Source organism: Lineus longissimus, chromosome 5 (genome assembly GCF_910592395.1).
Source record: "Lineus longissimus chromosome 5, tnLinLong1.2, whole genome shotgun sequence".
In the NCBI taxonomy this organism is placed as follows: Eukaryota; Metazoa; Nemertea; class Pilidiophora; order Heteronemertea; family Lineidae; genus Lineus; species Lineus longissimus.
Genome location: NC_088312.1, coordinates 22760448 through 22778020, shown reverse-complemented (window position 1 = coordinate 22778020; position 17573 = coordinate 22760448). Strand labels below are relative to the sequence as shown.

Sequence of the window (17573 nt, the reverse complement as noted above, 5' to 3'; positions counted from 1 at the left end):
GCATAGATGAGGGACGATTAGGATGGCGAAATGGACTACATCGGAGTCTACATACATGTACCCTGCGTTCACTTCAATATGTTCTCACTCTAACGCATTATTAGAACATTAAGTGCTCTATCCTCGTGGGATGGCCATACTCGCTACATAACTATTATACGACATAATACAAAAAAAAACTATGGACATCACTAGATATGATTCCCTTTGGGAGTGAGCCACACGTCGATTTAATTCTGCTGTGTGGCATTTTCCTGCTCTTGCCGATAGCGAGGTTTCTCCGATCTACAAATTACGGCATTTTAGTTCCAATGTAACCCGCGCGCGTTCCATTTCGTGGTCAGTTATGTCAGTTGATACCGACTTGAAGGGAAGGAATATGCATGCACACGTTCAGTTCTGCGCTTGCGGAAAATCGTGAATTCGTAACGAATTCAAAATTCGAAGACAGTTCAATCAATCGGCAAATTTAAAGATGTCTAGAGTCCCTATATGTGGGCGTTGATGATGTTGGTTCATTATGAGCAGAAAAAAAAGTGAAAAAAATATTTGGACATTTTTTCATCATTCAGTCAGTTCAGGTGACCCGTCACAGCAAAACCAGGCGCATGTCGCGCAGAAGATGAGCCTAAATGACACCAGGAGATAATGGAAGAAATTGATGTGCTCATATTTCACAGAAGGCAGACAATAGAGAAATGAACAAACAGTCCGTCTCAACCTGCCAAGCTCAGAGCGACATGCGCCTGGTTTTGCTGTGACGGGTCACAGATGATGTTTGTTCATTTTGAGAAGAAAAAAAAAACTGAAATAATATTTGGACTTAGAACATTTTTCCGCCCCTAATCCTTTCATAAGTTCAAAATTTTGAAAACTTTTCAGAGTCAAAAGAGTTTTGGGTCTGATGATTTTTGTTCATTTTGAGCAGGAAATTTTCGGAATCAAAAAAGTTTTGGGACTGATGATTTTGTCTATTTTGAGCAGAAAAAAATATTTGGACTCAGAAAATTGCCTCTTCAGACTGTTCTATCTGAACACCAGAGTTAATAGACCACTGGATACTTGAACCAACCGGCCCGACAACATTGATTTTCGCACCTTCCACCAGCCGGAGGAACTGAACATCGGCCCATGGAGCGCAGCGTTGCCGCATGGTACTCACTCAACACATGAGAGTCCAGTTGGTACATCACTCAACATTCAGCTGTTCGCTTCCGAATCGCCATCTGAATGCAATATAGTACACTGCTTTTATTCTGTTCTCATAATGGATAGTATGCAGAACGTGGATACGACGATAGCTATCTAAATATCGAATTTGGACAGACCTGTCAGATTTTTTTTGCGGATTCTTTTCGTTCCCCGGGAACATCTCGATTTCCGAATTGCGACATTGCTTGTGTGGGTTTTGGTCTGCAGTCACTTCTAACCTGACATTGAGAAGGATCGACTTCTGAATTGTAAGTATCTTTTGTTCATCTTTCTAAAATACCTTCTTTTCTTCAGTAATTTTTGACTTCGGTTAGTTTGTGAATGTGCGTATGCTTCTTCAACACGTGGTCTGGGCTATGATGGCCCCGTGGTATGGGCTATGATGACCCCACCGAGGAATCTCTAAGGGTTGACCATAGGCACCACCATTTTGGCATGAAATCCTTAAGCAATTATAACTCCCTCAAAATGAAGTGATGTCCATTAACAATATGAGACGCTGTTCGCTAGATAACAAAGAACAGACTGCCACCTTTGAAGTTTGCATTCATTTCGTTTATAGAGTTCTAATATGTTGGATTTCAAGATCGAGCCAAAATGGCGATGCCTATAGACAACCCTTTAGGAGATATCGTTCCCTTAAGAAGGAAACCGACTGAAATTACACTTTTCTAGGGTAAACAGTTCTGATTTGAGTACTGCTGCGTTAGTAAAAACATGTTTTTGCTGTAATCGTGTCCAGATAAATACCGGTTGTAGACAGGCTAATCCAACCATGCTTAGATCTCTGAGGGTCTAAGAACTGGTAGAATAGGCGTTGGGTTTTCCTAAAAGTTGTAACCTTTTTAATTCTGCTTGTTCAGCAGATTTATTCAGTGTACATCCTTACACTCATCAGGTGAAGCTGGATAAACTTGCTATACAGAATTGTGTGCAACACAAAGTGCCTTGATCATTTTCAGAATACCTAAATTGTTTTCTCAAGTTATCAATCCAAATAGTCAATATTTTGCAAGACTTGTTTTTAGCGAGACGGAGAAGTGAAAGCCTAGAAATATTCTAACATCATTATAAGTGTGTCTGTAGGTGATTATGGAAAATGATTAATATTCATGATATCATACATTTGATGCATCGTATTGTGAAGGGAGACTCTAGGCAGAAGCCAGCTGGTCTATGTTTTATCTCGCATCAGGCAATATTCAGGCTTGTACAAGGAATATATCTTTTTGTATTAGGCTCTGCATGACTTTTTTAAACTAGACCCGGTGTAAAAGTAAAAAGTGCCCCCCCCCCCTAGAAAAAGTGTCCGGGCCTATTGTATTCTGACAGATTATGGCATATGGTTCTATAGAGGCAATGACCGTCACTAGCTCAGCGCATAATAGAATCCTTTGTTCCCGGACATTTTATCCTAGGACATTTTAAACTTCTACACCGGGTTACTAGCCATGACGACGATACCTAATGCATAATGACCACTTTTGATTGGTGAGAAAAGAAATTGGTGAAATGCGCTAAGCATAGCGTTTACCATTCATGAATTGAAAGCAACTATCAGGAGAACTTACAATGCAATACATAACCGTAAATATCAATAGAGTGCATTGTTATGCACAATATGCCCTGATGCTTTACTAGGCCTGTATATTGCGAACCAACTGTGTGTATAGCATATTGATGTTGGAAATGTATGAGCAGGTTCTTAAGTTCCACACAGAGGCTAAGGTCATTAATTGAACACAGTTACTCCTCTTGTTACTCTCGTGTTGTAGAAGGTATGAGGGTGCATGATGATGCTGTGCAGCCGTTTGAAACCTTATTATGTACAGCAAAAGTCCTGAGAAAATATGTTGTAGAGGAAGCCACTCTTATATCAGCGAATTATTCCGCACAAGTTAATATCGATGGTTTCTTTCTGGTGACATGACCAGATCCTGCCAGCGACATATCCGTGTCATACAGTTTGTCGTTAAGAAAATACCATGGTTATCGAATGTCATAGAGCCGGCTTGGCATCAGTACAAGACCCCGTTTAAATATCATGTGATGCTGGCTGCTTTACGTTTTACTGCCAACATCTCGGCTGAAGAACGTCACCACGCTGCTACCGTGACACCCCGCCGTTATGCACATCACGACTAGCATCGGAATGCCACACGTCGCGCAGACATTCAAAAGCCATCAATGGCTGGAAAGCACATTTGCTCTTGGCAATCAATTTGCCTGAGTGATCGTGCCAGCCCCCGTTCCAGCAGCTGTGAAAGGAGAAGCAGGGGACACTAGGCTGTGACTGGGAAACATCAATTTGCACTTCATGCGAACATTTTATCACAATGAAAAACGATTCTTAGTCAGCAAGATTTTTAAGTGCAAAGACATATGGACATTTGTTTCTTCTGCAGGAGGTAACTACAATTATCAGCCATTCATCCCGTGATGCTCAATCAAATCTAGCTCCAGCTCCAGTTCTAGACCTAGACCTAGTTCTAGACTAGTTCCAGTTCAGTTATCTACTGCAGTGAAGTTATTGAATCAAATCCTGATCACCCATTCATCCGTGATGCACAACCAAATCAAGATCCGGCTCCAGCTCAGACCTAGGTCTAGATTTAGAACTAGAACTAGTTTCAGATCTAGATCCAACGAGACTACACTCTCTCACTACACGACAAGGGTTAAAATCCTCAGTGTCACTCACTTCCCCATAATTGACTGGGTCCCTATCCGCCAAGGGCACGACGCAGAACATCACAGATATCTGACGAGCAAAGTCAACCAATAACTCGATCACAAGAACTGAATAGGACATCAGATGAGAATTCCTCATCGTATGGGGCATGGTAATGTGATTCGTTAGTGCGAAGAGTGAGCAATGTTGACAATGGGCATCCTGATTTTTTAGGCAAAGTCGCCAGCAAGATGTGATATTACAGATTCATAAGAAATGGTCTTGAGTCCTTGTAACAGATTTACGAATATTGACTAGAATTCGTTTATCGAGTTGGATATTCGTGAATTTTGGAGATGCGCTTCAAAATTGAATAGAAAACCCAAATCCTGATGTATTTCTTTGACAGCACATAGAGAGATGCGGCTCTGAATAGCGGAGAAACCTTGGAAGGGGTTTGCTCATACTTGAAGAGAAATGGGGAATGCAGTTATAAAGTCCTTCAGAAGACCTTCAAATGGTCTGGTATAGGATATCATGATAGGATACTGGGATCAAAAGGGCTTTAAAGATATAGAAGTTAATCAACTTGTATGTATGAAGAAATATAAAATAGAAGTGATCGTGAATGGAACCATTGTTTTCAGCATGATGGGAAGAACTGGTAAAATGGGTATGTATATTCTGGTTCTAAAATACTCCCCTTCATCTTTACAAGGTCAGTGGCAATGTACAAGCTGTATGAACAAATTGGCTTGAGGACTATTGGGCTTAACTTGGATGAGTGTGAATTTAGTCGGGCTAGTGCTGTTAATATGAACCCACATTTGCTAAAACATGGCAATTATAGTTTTCGTATGTCAGTGTTGAATTTGTATTCAGTATGTATTAACACATTTAGAAATGCTCAAATTCAAGTTCAATTCTCAAATTTTTGAACAAAGGAAAATGCCTTAAAGCTTGTCACGTTCTGTACATACATCGAAGTCAGCTCCACTTTCACACAACGTTAAGGCCAGAATTGATTCTTTCTTCCTCAAGCTACTTAACTCCTCCCATCTCCGCACCAATGACCACCAGTCTGCCGGAATCCTAACAAATTTACGGATGTCGTGCTAGGCATGGTAATGACGTGCCACAAGGCCGTCCATCATGGCTGATGATGATGGCGAGGCGGTAAGGGGGATCAACAGCGCTGATTGCTGCTCTTGTGTTATCAGATCAAAATGGTTTTGATTTTGTTTTTATTGGGCAAGGGTAGGCTACGTCTAAAGAGGGAACTCTCAAGAGGGATGCAAGACGAGCAAAGGCCATCCAGACTTTCCTTTGAGCATCTTTACAAAACAAGCAATGTGTTTCCTGTTAATTAAAACTGTTTTGAATTATCTAGTGAGTCTCAAAACTGAGGAATAAAATCATCTTTTCTGCAAACCTCTTGCCTTAATCTTTGATCGCTTACTAATGCTTCTGTCTGGGCCCTTAGGCATATGAGCTAAGCACCAACAGTTCCAACCTCTTCATACTTGCTTTTAATACCTGTACCTACAGAGTCAGATATCTCTAGATCCATCTCTCAATATTTTAGGTATTACTAGGTATTTCTACAATATCATACATACCAATTATTTGGGCAATGTCGTAAATCCTGATTATGACCAGTCGCCAAAGAATTTACTGAAGATTGAAATAATCAGTTCAGTTCCTTCCCACTTTATTTCAAGCTGTGAACTGTAAAATGGATCAAATCAGTTATTCATTCTTTTGCCTGTAAAACTGCTGCTTGCTTGCGAGAGGAATTTTCATTTGCGAGAGAGGTTTAAATTTAAATTCAGACAAGATTAATCTACTTGGCAGGAGAGTCTCTCGAGGGAGAAATACCGTTCATGCTCGTCAGATTCCACAATCATGCTCCGTACTCCTTTGTTATTCATTACCTGTGTAATTGAAGAGCAGTCGGAGATGAAAATTGATTTGACGAATCGTTTGTTTGAATAATTTTCATAATAGGGAGTTAAATAAATGTGCAATTGAGGGATGGTCTTCTTGTGAAATGTTTGAGTAAGTATCTTCGAATAAAACGAGTCTTCCACTCATTGTCTGACAATCCTGATCTGTTAAGGATTGACACCCCAGATTTCTGAAGAGTGCCACTTGGTAAATAAAAGATGCTGAAAAAGAATTGGTTTCTCCTGTAGATGATGCATTTAATTTGAGCTGATTCCTGCTGTAGATGATGCAAATGTAAAATGATTCCTGCTGTAGATGATGCAAATGTAAAATTATTCCTGCTGTTGATAATGGAAATTTGAGCTGATTCCTGCTGTAGATGATGGAAATGTAAGTTCATTTTCTGCTGTAGATGATGCAAATGTAAGTTCATTCTTGCAGTAGATGATGCAAATGTAAACTTATTCCTGTTGTAGATGATGCAAATGTAGGTTGATTCCAGTTGTAGATGATGCAAATGTAAGTTTATTCTTGCTGTAAATAATCAAAGAGTTGATTCTTACTGTTTATAATGCATACTACGCCTGTATGATTATTTTTTTGTTTAATTCAGGTTTATTCTCTCTCAAGTACACCAGCATAGATCAGCTGTTTAACCGGTATTGCTCTCGTGCATACAACTTGTTTCTTGTACTTGAATATTGCTACCCATGTTTACATGGCAGGTCATATTACGACGGTGAGCTATGTGAGATTGATGGCCAGAGAAGCGCCAACTTCTTCGTTTCCTGGTAGAGCTAATAACGAGTTAGCGGGTTCCTTGCTAATAGTCGACAAGACGTAATCGCGTTGCTAATCTTGTAAGCTGATGTTGCTGAAGAAAGCTGAAGACGGTTACTGATTGTTGCTGATTTAAGCGGAATGATAATCCTGTTGAAAGCGTTTGAAGGTTTGATGGCATGCCGAATCTGTAAAAAGGCTTGCATTTGCACACATGTACCATTAAATGAAAACAAATGACGTACCACAGGATATCTTATATAAAGGATGATGTAAACAGCGAGGTTAAACAGAGAGCCAATTTCTCTTTTCTAATTCCATTAGACAGATGGGTCGGATAAGAAGAAAGGGGTAAAAAAGCTTGTGATGGGTCGCTGTCATTGCAAAGGTTATCTTTCAAGTAGGACAGGTGCAACTGAGGGTGTTTTCCTTGAGGTCCATACCTGTGGTATGTTACCAGCTTTACGTCACCCAATGGGCCCGTGGGGATTCTGCAAACTTTGCATGAACTTTGTGACTCTGGGCTCTATCTGTGTGTGAGATTGCAATTTTGACACACAAGAGGCCCACGCACAACCGAGGCTTTATTCTTCAAGAGCACTTTACCACATGGGACTCCAGTCAGATAACCTTTCATCTTTACGAAACTCAATATATAGAGCATTGTTGGGGATATATGTACGATATAGAGGCAGCGAGGTTTTATATACAGACTCTCCCTTGCGTAAAAGTAGATTAGAAGTTACCCATGACTTTGGGCCAAGTAGCTTACACAGGGACTGACATTCCGATCAGTGAGATCTTCCTTACCACACATACCAGTTAGACAACCAAAGCAACATTTCTCTGTTAGTCCCCTTGTAATCCTTGGCGAGATAATAACAGTTCTTTCGAGTTTGCAATAGAGCAATCATTCCTTTGGTCATGAGGCGGATTTATGACGATTTAATGCTGTACGAACTCTGTGTTCAGTGCTACGGAAAAGAGATAACGTTCTGAGCCAAATTATGGCCGCACTGGTTTAATGTAGTTTATGAGGCGTAAGTGAATGCGCCACGAGGAAAAAGTTTTGTCATGGTCGTCCTAAATCATGTTCATTGCTTGTGGGCTCGGCAGCTGTGGGTCTTTCCCATTCCTCACTTTACAGGGACGTATTTAGCAGAGGTGAGGGGGGGGGGGCAACTTGCCAACAGCCCCAGACGTCTCTGAAAAACGTGTTGACATGAGGTGGTGGAGAGCCTCACAACATGATAGGTGTGATAGAATTGAAATTAACAATTGTTCAGACATAAAGTATCTCAGGTTTTTGGCTTGTATTTTGGCTCAAGCCTTCCGGTCTCGATTTTAGACCAAAGACCTGCAAGTGATGTGTTCCTTAACTGCAGCACGAACCATTTTGTAAACTCGCGTGCTTGGAGATGCACAGCATCCATTTCTTATGGCAAATCACGACAAGAATGAAAACAACGTGCGATTGAGATCAAAGACATTGGTATCCCGATGGGGTTACTAATTGAAAATAATTGGATAGAAAAAACTACTACAAGGGGGCGAAATGTCTGCAACAATTTTCATCAATGCCTTTGATATGGGATTTTCATGTTCAAGGAATAATTCTGATTTAAACGAAAGTGGTTATTTCGCCAAAACTTTCTAATTATCAAAGCGACGCAGCATGGTTTTACTTGAAACTTCGCAAGAAAGTGAAGTTGTTCTTCAAATCCTTGAAGTGAGTCGGGAGAACTGTCAAACTCTTAACGTCAACTAAACCCCAGGCCTATTCATCTGCCAACTAAAAGATCAAGGTTCGATTTAAAATTATCGTGAGATTTTAATTTTGATCAATTATTCTTGAACTTGGCCTTTTTAGTGTTATGGTTTTGATTGGTACTGGCATTGACAACTTCAAGTTTGTGCTGAGTTGGCACAGTTTTTGCTGCTTTCGAATTTGAACCTTTAAATTCGATTTTGCAATTCATGTCTGTGCTGTTTTGCTACCAGATTTAATGAACAATGAAGTTTCGTTATCTTTTGTGCTGTTGAAGAAAGTCCAACTGCAAAAAATGCTTTGGAAAAAATTCCCTTGGAAGTTGGTTTTCTGATCTAAAGCACTTTGCCTCTGAATACTTGATATCGTTTTAGAATGTTATAATTTCTTGAAATGGTTTTAATACATCCTTGTGTTCCCATAAGAGAGGCTCACTAAAGTGCTGGTGTTTCATATATTAATGACTTGGTCATATTGGTGATATTGAAGTCAAACACGTATGATGTGAATTCACGCTAGGAGTCTATTGAAATGTTTCTTTCACTTGTGAGACATCTTTTTTGTTGATTCGTTTTATATATACTATTAAGTAGAACTGGTCAAATCATCAATGTTTGATCCAAGTGGGTGAAAAGTAAGCTTATAGTCCTGACAAAGCAACTCTGTCAAATGCTGACAAAATGAGCTGATGTTCGGCATGCAAAAGGTTCACCTTCTTTCACCATTCTTCTTCTTCTTCAGCGTTCGCTCTTCACTTGGAGGGGTCATTCTCCTCCAAAGCGGGATGAGCGTATCCTGCGTGCCACTACGGTTAGGCGCCAATTGGGTTTATTGGCCTAGTGGTCCGACTTTGGCCAGAGAGTCCACGCAAGCTACTCATGTTTCTCACTTGGTGGAGTCTTAGCTTGCCCTGGCATAGACACCAGATACAAGGAACCTCGGTTTTGAGTCTCATTCTGTGAAGAGCCAGGAATTTCAGTTCCTTGAAAGCCACGCCGGTTCATCAAGACATACGATCCTGGGTTCTCCCCGGGATCGAACCCGGGCCCTATTGGTGGTGGCCAGCAGTGTAAACCACTAGGCCATGAGGCTCCTTGCTAACCACCATGAACTCGATGTTTAACAACCGGTGTACCAAGAAATTTCTTTTCACCTACCAGGAAGGCCAGCATTGATGATGTACAGTCTGCTGCTTAATGACTGTTTGTAATTAGCACTGGGGCTGCACGAAATGACTTGCTACAAGAGTACTGAAAGATGGCAGTTCCATCATGTTTTGGAAAAACGGAGAGCCCTATGTTCAACTGAGCGTGTAATTGAGAAAGGAAAAGCTTTAGAACTAATTGGCTAGCTGCTGCTTGTTCATACCCTGAGCGCTGCCAACCAATAAGAGTATATTCAATTGATTCCACAACACATTGTTAAAGGTCACACGAGAACCTGTTGTTCCACTGTTTAAATATCAATTCACATGCTTTTGTAAACGTTCACAAATATCAATGATTTAATAAACGGAGAGAGTAACAGGTGTACGTTTGAATGAAATGAGTACGTCAATTTCAGAATAATGCATCATATATTCGACCCTGCCTGTCATTAGTCATGACGACGCAATATACCTCTATTGTTGTAAATATCGGAATAGGCTGTATTCCTCCATTGGAATGTAGCACTTGAGACGGGGTCAGACATGGTGTCCGGCATTCGCATATTAGGAGAGTTGCGTCAAGGTGAACAAAGTAGTCGTCACTGGCCGCATGAGGTCTTGTTATCTCTGTGCCATCCTATAAAAACCTGTGAATATATTGCAAGTCATCAATCACTCTGCCTAGAATTTTTTTATTTTTCACTCCAGTAGCTTCCACGAGCAAAAAAAATCATTCATACATCGACTCCGAGAAGCCACGGAGGATTTTGCCGGCTTAACATCATGCAAACACTCCGCCACTTCAATGCAAGATGCGGCAAATTCCCCAGCCTCATTTGCAAAACTGATGGACCCCCATATACACGAGATAAATTGCATGTCATTCGGAACAAGCGAACGTCAGCCTCGCCAACCGCTAGCATTACTTATTGATCTCCACGCCAAGAATAGGACGATTTTATATAGCAAATTGAAAAATCTTGCGTCTTATATGCTCCTGGGGCAATTGTTGGCGAGAAATACTGTCACTTCCGTTCAAGGCAAACAAATCGTTATTCCTTTGATATTGCGTTTTTGCTTGCCGTCTTTTTTTTCGCTAGGAATTTCTAACAGTTCTTGCTCTTTCTAATGTGCTTTGATGTAGAAACAGTTGCGTTTTTCTCCAGCGGCTCAAGACGAGACTAGAATTCCTTATTTCAATTGGGATTTATTTTATGCCATCAGCACACACACGGTTTATCCTAGTTGAAATCTGCATTTCATGCGGAAGCTTAAAGCTCTTGAGAATTAAAATGTGAAGTTGTTTTTATCATTTTTGTTACATTCTTAGCTTTATAGCCAATGCCAATCTTTAAAAAAACATTTGAAAAAATTCAAATATGTCACATTAGGAGGTATTTTGCACCGACTACTGGTTGGTGTCTTATCACTAGAGCAATGCACAGTGAGTGGTGCATGAAAGCATGAAAGCATGGAGTTTCAGGAATGCATCCTGCCTGACCGTATATCATGTATTGAGATTCGTTTCGAACTCTACCCTCGTCAGGTCACACAACAACAATACAAGTGCACTTTGACATCAGCTGCCTAGGAAAAGTATATTGGTCTTTCCCCAGATGTCGAGCCTATAATTGACAATATGGCACATACATTAAGGATGCTTTGTTGATCAAGCAGACGATTGGCATTGATGCACAAACATCTACATTTAGTAGGCTTTGTTTAGCGTTATTTCACGTCTGTTTTGAAGTAGTATTCTGAATGAATCTCATTAAGCCCTCTGCAATCCTCTCAAAACGTTCAGTATACTAACATAAGCAGGGTAAGAACAGTTACCGGAGACTTTATGATGCAATTTCTTGTTCTGTATATTATCATGATGTGAATGGTTGTATTGAATTTGGGTTGAATATCAAGCATTTCACAGAACTTGCAGTTTATCAGAATGATTGCATAGCTTGAGCCATGCCATGAATCTACATCTCTGTAAAATATTGGTGGTGTAACTTTGGAAGAGTAATGCCTTGATCTACTTCAACAAACACAGTTATTCTTGAGTGTGATGAAAATTACATTACAAAGCATAATTTCTTTCATATAGATTTAAGAGGACTTCAGCTAAATTGTCCCAGAAAGACGCAATTTTCTTTTGACCTCTTTGGGGATAACATCTACACCACTCTCAGACTCCATAACACTTCTGAATATTTTATGTTAGAAAGCTTTTAGAAACTTTCACACCAGAAATTGTTTATAATTCTATTGAGGGAAAGTCTGTCAAGTATCCTAGACAATGCATGAATATTAGATATTACAGTGGAACCCCGGGAACACGACCACTCATGGGACCGAGGTTGAATGGTCGCATTACCAGGGTGGTCGCGTTAGTGAAGTTGAAAATCCGGGCACAAAATGCATGATTAGGTTTTCCCGCCAAAATTGTTGAACTTATTCATAAGTCAAAAATTCTGAAAATTTTTGTGGGGGCTGATGATGTTTCTTCATTTTGAGCATATTTGGGATAGAAATTTTTTCATCCTTCTGAGTTGAATTTTTTTGCTCCTGTGTATAGTCTCCCTTTAACAAGAATGACTTCGAGTCGAATCACAAAGTTTGAACAGTCGTAATGAATAAATAACATGGATATGAAAATTCAATAAAGTTTAATAAATGTTTTGGTATCCCCTCGGGTCGCCTGACATTTTGTTATCAGTCTTTGGAATTGGGGATTGGACCGAGATGCCAGGAATGGTAAATTATTGAATCTAAAATAGAAATAAATGAGATTTATAGCCGTATCTTGCGTCAGTTATAACAGTGTCAGCTGAATGGCCATTTGGAGGGATATGGTTGTAAGTTGTAATTTTATCTTTTGGGACGTCGTTTGGAATGGATTGGTATTCATTGTAGTTACAGGTAAGCCTCTGCAACGAGCAACTTTTGTTACTGCAATCTCCGATCATAATCAGATGCAAGAAAAATTGCCCATTCGTGTTGGTCAGAGAGTTGTTGATTTCATTTTTGGACCATAACCCTCTCCATGATTATACAATCTGTACACTGTAAACGGTATATTTGTGTGTTTTATTTTTGCATCGTTATTCTTGTGCAGCGTCGAAGCTTTCAACGGTAATGCATTAACGGGCGAAATATGGGCAATGAGCAATCTCCATAGCATCCTAGAATCATAGTAAAACTCGATCGATTTCAGTAATTGCATTGGCTGGTTTTTACTGCTTTAGTGCAGTGTTGATTTCACCTCCTTACTTGACCAAGTTAATTACCTTAGTTTAATGGTGTATATAGGTTCAGTTTCCCTGATCAATTTGCCATTAGATGCAGCTGTGTACACCTACGTTCTGCTATAGACAGAGTGTAACAGTATCAATGCAATGCCATTAGATGCAGCTGTTTATTTCATCATACATAGCGTATCAGTTAATTAATGCAGTTTTCCTCAATTTGCCTCCAGTTGCAGCGTCATACATCAATGCTTTTCCCTCAATATCATGAATATGCAACCAACTGCAGCTGATTTTTGCGTATTCAACCAAAAAAGACCGTTGATACAAGATATTGCTCGTTGACATACTGCGCTGCCAGCCTATTTAGAAATTAGACACACCCAACGGGTAAAACTGGAGGCCTCAAGTACCTTGAAATGCATTGAAAAAACACACTCTTCCAACCAGCCAGTTTATGCCCAGCTTAGCTTGACAACATTTATATAGCTTGCTTCCTGATGTGTAGTTGAGCAGGTCGACCGGCCAGTACTATCTGAAATATTGTCTTTTCGATGATAATAAAACACAACACAATGTAAGGGTTTACCATTAAATTGGCACCACGATTTTGGCTAGAACTTGAATTCCCACACAAATTGCAACTCTCGAAAAAAGAAGGGAATGCTATCTTCAAGGGTGGGAGTCAGTTCTTTGTTTTACAGTTAACAGTTTCCCAGGTTTTGAATGGGCATTCATTTCGGTTTGAAGGAGTTCTAGTTGCTTTAGAATTTCAAGTTCTAGTCAAAATTGCTTATGGTCAACCCTTAACCTGACTAAACAGGCTGCTGCAGGTGATGTGAACAAAATGAATTCGTTCTGAAATTTATTTTCCACGCACATGAATTATGTCGGCGACACATTTTTCTCCCTTGACACTTCATTTGATTCTGTCATGTCAATTAGTTTCTAGATGCATTTACGCTCGATAAATTGACTTTTGGGTTCTCGGGGGAAATCGCAGCCTTACATTTTTCGATATTGTAGAAAATTACTTATGTCACCAAATTACACTAAACTTGAGTGTCTTAAAGGAAAGGCATTGGATTCGCTGTGAGTAGTTTGAATGAGTTTTTTATGGACATCATTCTCTGTAGGCTGCTGTACAGAAAAAGGTGTTGATAAAGAACTTCAGTGAGGCCCAAATGGTCATTTGGGGGTCCGCCAGATAGGCTCTGCTGGATATTTCTCAGTTCAACTTGGCATGTTAGTTTATTGAGACGAAAAATAAAAAGCTGAACATTTCAGACTGTCAATAAAAGGTGAAAACAGCGCCTAAAAGATATAACTTTTACTTTACATCTCATTTTGCAAGTTCCATTAATTTCATCACGAAAGATTTGAATGTTGTTTAACAAATGTGTTTTCCCTTCTCAATATAGGTAAGTTCAATCGGGTTAAAGCCAAATCAATTTCAGCCATGACGCTCCTGAGACTCGGCCATACATACATACAAACATGTACAATCAAGTCATCCCTGGGAAGCATACATCAATGCACTGCCCATGAACATGTCCGCCACTGACAGGACACTTTCATTAATTTTCCTTACATCTTGTATACGATCAGAATTAATGAATAAGGCAGTGTCTCAGGCCGGCCGATTACATTGATGGGCGACCTTCATGTTGGAGTACAGGGAACCTTGGTGGATCCATGTCAGTCTGAGTGTCAATTTGGAGAAATACTGTAACCTGGTCTGTCAGGCGGTTGTCTGTCACGTGTCGAGAAGGCTGAACAAGTCTTATGGAATTCCTAAGTTGTTTTTGAGCTGTTTGGAGGGAATTATAGTAAAATGTCATAAAAGTGGCCGTGAACGTCATGTTACAAATGCATCTTGTCTTGTATTTCTACTTAGGTATCCTAATGACTAATGTGAGAGTGGCAGAATATTGTTATGTTTCCTTTATTACATTTATCAAATGAATTGCTGAATATGGCCTTCCCTAACGCGGCCTCTAACTACATTACTCCGTCAAATCCATTTCTGTCAGCAGTGGATGATGAGCTTTGTACAGCACTGGCTGAACTCCTGCCCTGAGCCAATTTGATGGATTGTCCTCCACTTTTCTTTGACACATTTTATCATATTTTGAGGTGTACATGTACTTTATTTTGATGAAATGTCTCAAATGCTTCCTATTTTATTGACAGAAATCGTCAAAGTGTCCCAATTAAGGCAAATGTCATAGACCAATCTATATGATCTCACATTGTACAGCATACACAGAACATTGTCTCACAAGAATCCATAAAACCTTTCCTGAGAATGAGATGAAATATCACAAAATCTTTCACGGAGCGCTCAGAATCAATAGATTGTCAAATAGTTGCACAGAAACCCCCATGTGACGGCTTGCCTATCCCACGTGGGTATACCAATCCATAGTCTCATTAACTTGTGGCGTGCAGCCTTCATGCATCATCTTACAGACATTCACAGATACTTTACTCGTACAAGAGGAAATTATATTGCAAATTTGTCTGTTTTTTCCCCACAAATTCTACTTGAAGCTCTAGAAGTCCAATATATATCACAAAGCACTTGGCAGAAAAATCCATTTGAATTTTGTTTTCTGACTTTGTATGGCATTAAATTGGTGTAGGGGCAATTGGTTTTCTTTTCATGAAAATTGTGCATTGTCCAGCTTTCAATTCCTGTTTCAAGTGATTGCTTAAAAGTATTTGGTCAACAGAGTACGGGAGTAAGGGAATGAAATTAACCTGCACAGCACGAAGTGTTCTGGGTGGTGTGGTGAGAGCTAACCGAACTAAGGAACATACTACAAACACCATGGTGGTCAGTGACCGCTTTTTCCCTGGCAAAGACAGTGATATACTGAGAATCCTCTGGTTTCAAGTCTCACATCATTCAAAGGACTCTGAATAGCTTGGAAATGACTTTCCCGAAACCAAGAATCTAATCCGCGGTACAAAACTACAATAGCCATCCACACAACAACAGCCATCATAATCCAAAGAAATGTGATTTGTAGCTCAGCAGCAGCTCCACCACGAACCTGACTTATCTATAATTCATGCTACCTCATCCATAGTTTTGTAATCAATATTTCGAGGATGTGACGATGAATACCAAGTTGGGGCAAGTTATCTTCCTCGAGTGGTTCTCAGTTGGCATTTGGCAATGTTGCTTCGTGAGTATCAGGAAACTGGAGACAAATTGTGGGCTCTAAATGAATGCCAACAAGGTACATTTATCGTCTTGAGATCATTCTCAGTTAGTAGCTAGCGATGGAGTTTCTGAAGCCTCAGGAAGTAGCCAACGTCCCTTATATGGGGACAAGTTGTAGGCTCTTGACGAATACTAAGATATTGAAGTAATTCTAAGTTGGAAGCTAGCAATGTAGGTTTTGGAGTATCAGGAGGTAGCCGGGTTCCCTTCAATGGGGACAAATTGTTGGCTCTTGTCGAAAACCTACTTGGTATATTTATCAAAAAGAATTTCAACTTCACTAACGCGACCATCCCGGTAACGCGACCTTTCAACCTCGGTCCAATGAGTGGTCGTGCTACTGGGGTTCCACTGTACATAGATTTAAAGTATTTTCTTATGTCCCTCTCATTTCAGGGTGAGTAAAATGAAGTTGATGTCTTTCTTCTTGATGGAGTAAGTTAGAGTAAGGTAGGTCATGATGATTAGAGAGTGGAGTTAAGGAAACTGGTCCAGCTGCTAGCGTTAACACTAGACATGCTTGAATGTAGCTAAAGAACAAAGAAATATGTTGAATTTGTAGTAAAGTTCTTAATTGCTGAAGGAAGATAGAATGGTAGGACTGAAGGCATGGAAAAAAACACTTGGAGTCGTTAATCTTGCGAGTTTATGAAATTTTTCTGAAAATTAGTGATTTATGTGACTCAAACCTGCAGTTAATCGCTCTGTGCGACAAAAAGATCTCACATCTGTCAGTAAAACCAGTAATCACTGGGTTGATTGTGATCAGAGGTCACTACGATGACTAACAAAAACAAGCAATTTTTGTTGCATGCAATTATGATTGCAGGTCGTAGGACAAGTTGTTGACTTGTTCAAAGCATTCTCTTCCAAAAAGGCACAAATGAAATAAAAACCACTTGATCAACATCTATACAGCACGTTGAATACATCATCGCCTGTATTGATCTTGGCAACGCAATGAGTATGAAGGAGGAACATATTTGCGCCGAAGCACCATAGATCAGAGTGATAAGAAGCTGTCTGGGTTGGTGCATCTCCAAATTGATCGTATGGTGTCTGCAAGTGGTGTATTGGTTTGCAATTGCCCTTGGAGGACACGTCTAGTTCTGTAGGATGTGACCAAATAATACATCATAAAAAATAATGAAAGATTGTACAGTTATATGCACAATAGACTGTCCTAATGTTTTACCTATCGGCTTCCGGCATGGCTGACGGATATAGTCCTCTGCGGCGTATATCTGTCTGTCTGTCTATCTGTCCATTAAGACGTCGTAAACACTCGAACTTGACCGTTTGGTGTCTGCCGTCTGTCCCGGGGTCTGTCTATCTGTCCATCTGTCCGTTTAATATTGAAAGGGTCACAACCCATGCATCAAATAGACATGTTCATATTTAGCTCACCCCCCCCCCCCCCCGAGGTTCATTCAAGTCCAGTCTGTTCAGTCAATGTGATGGGGCCCCAATATCAAACTGATATGAGCGCTCTACAGATGTGGTATAGTCAGATATGTTAGACGGATAGATGATAACAATAAACTAAAGGAACTTTGCAAATCAAGCTGACAATT

At 40.0% G+C, this 17573-nt stretch overlaps 1 protein-coding gene across 1 annotated transcript in view; it reads left to right on the top strand.

Moving 5' to 3' along the window:
- Positions 1–1182: 1182 nt before the first annotated feature.
- The window catches only part of LOC135487911 (cubilin-like), a 154948-nt gene continuing 138557 nt past the window's right edge, over positions 1183–17573 (top strand). Inside the window, exon 1 of the mRNA XM_064772148.1 lies at positions 1183–1460. The gene's annotated coding sequence lies outside the window, so the exon portion shown is untranslated. The remainder of the gene's footprint in view (positions 1461–17573) is intronic.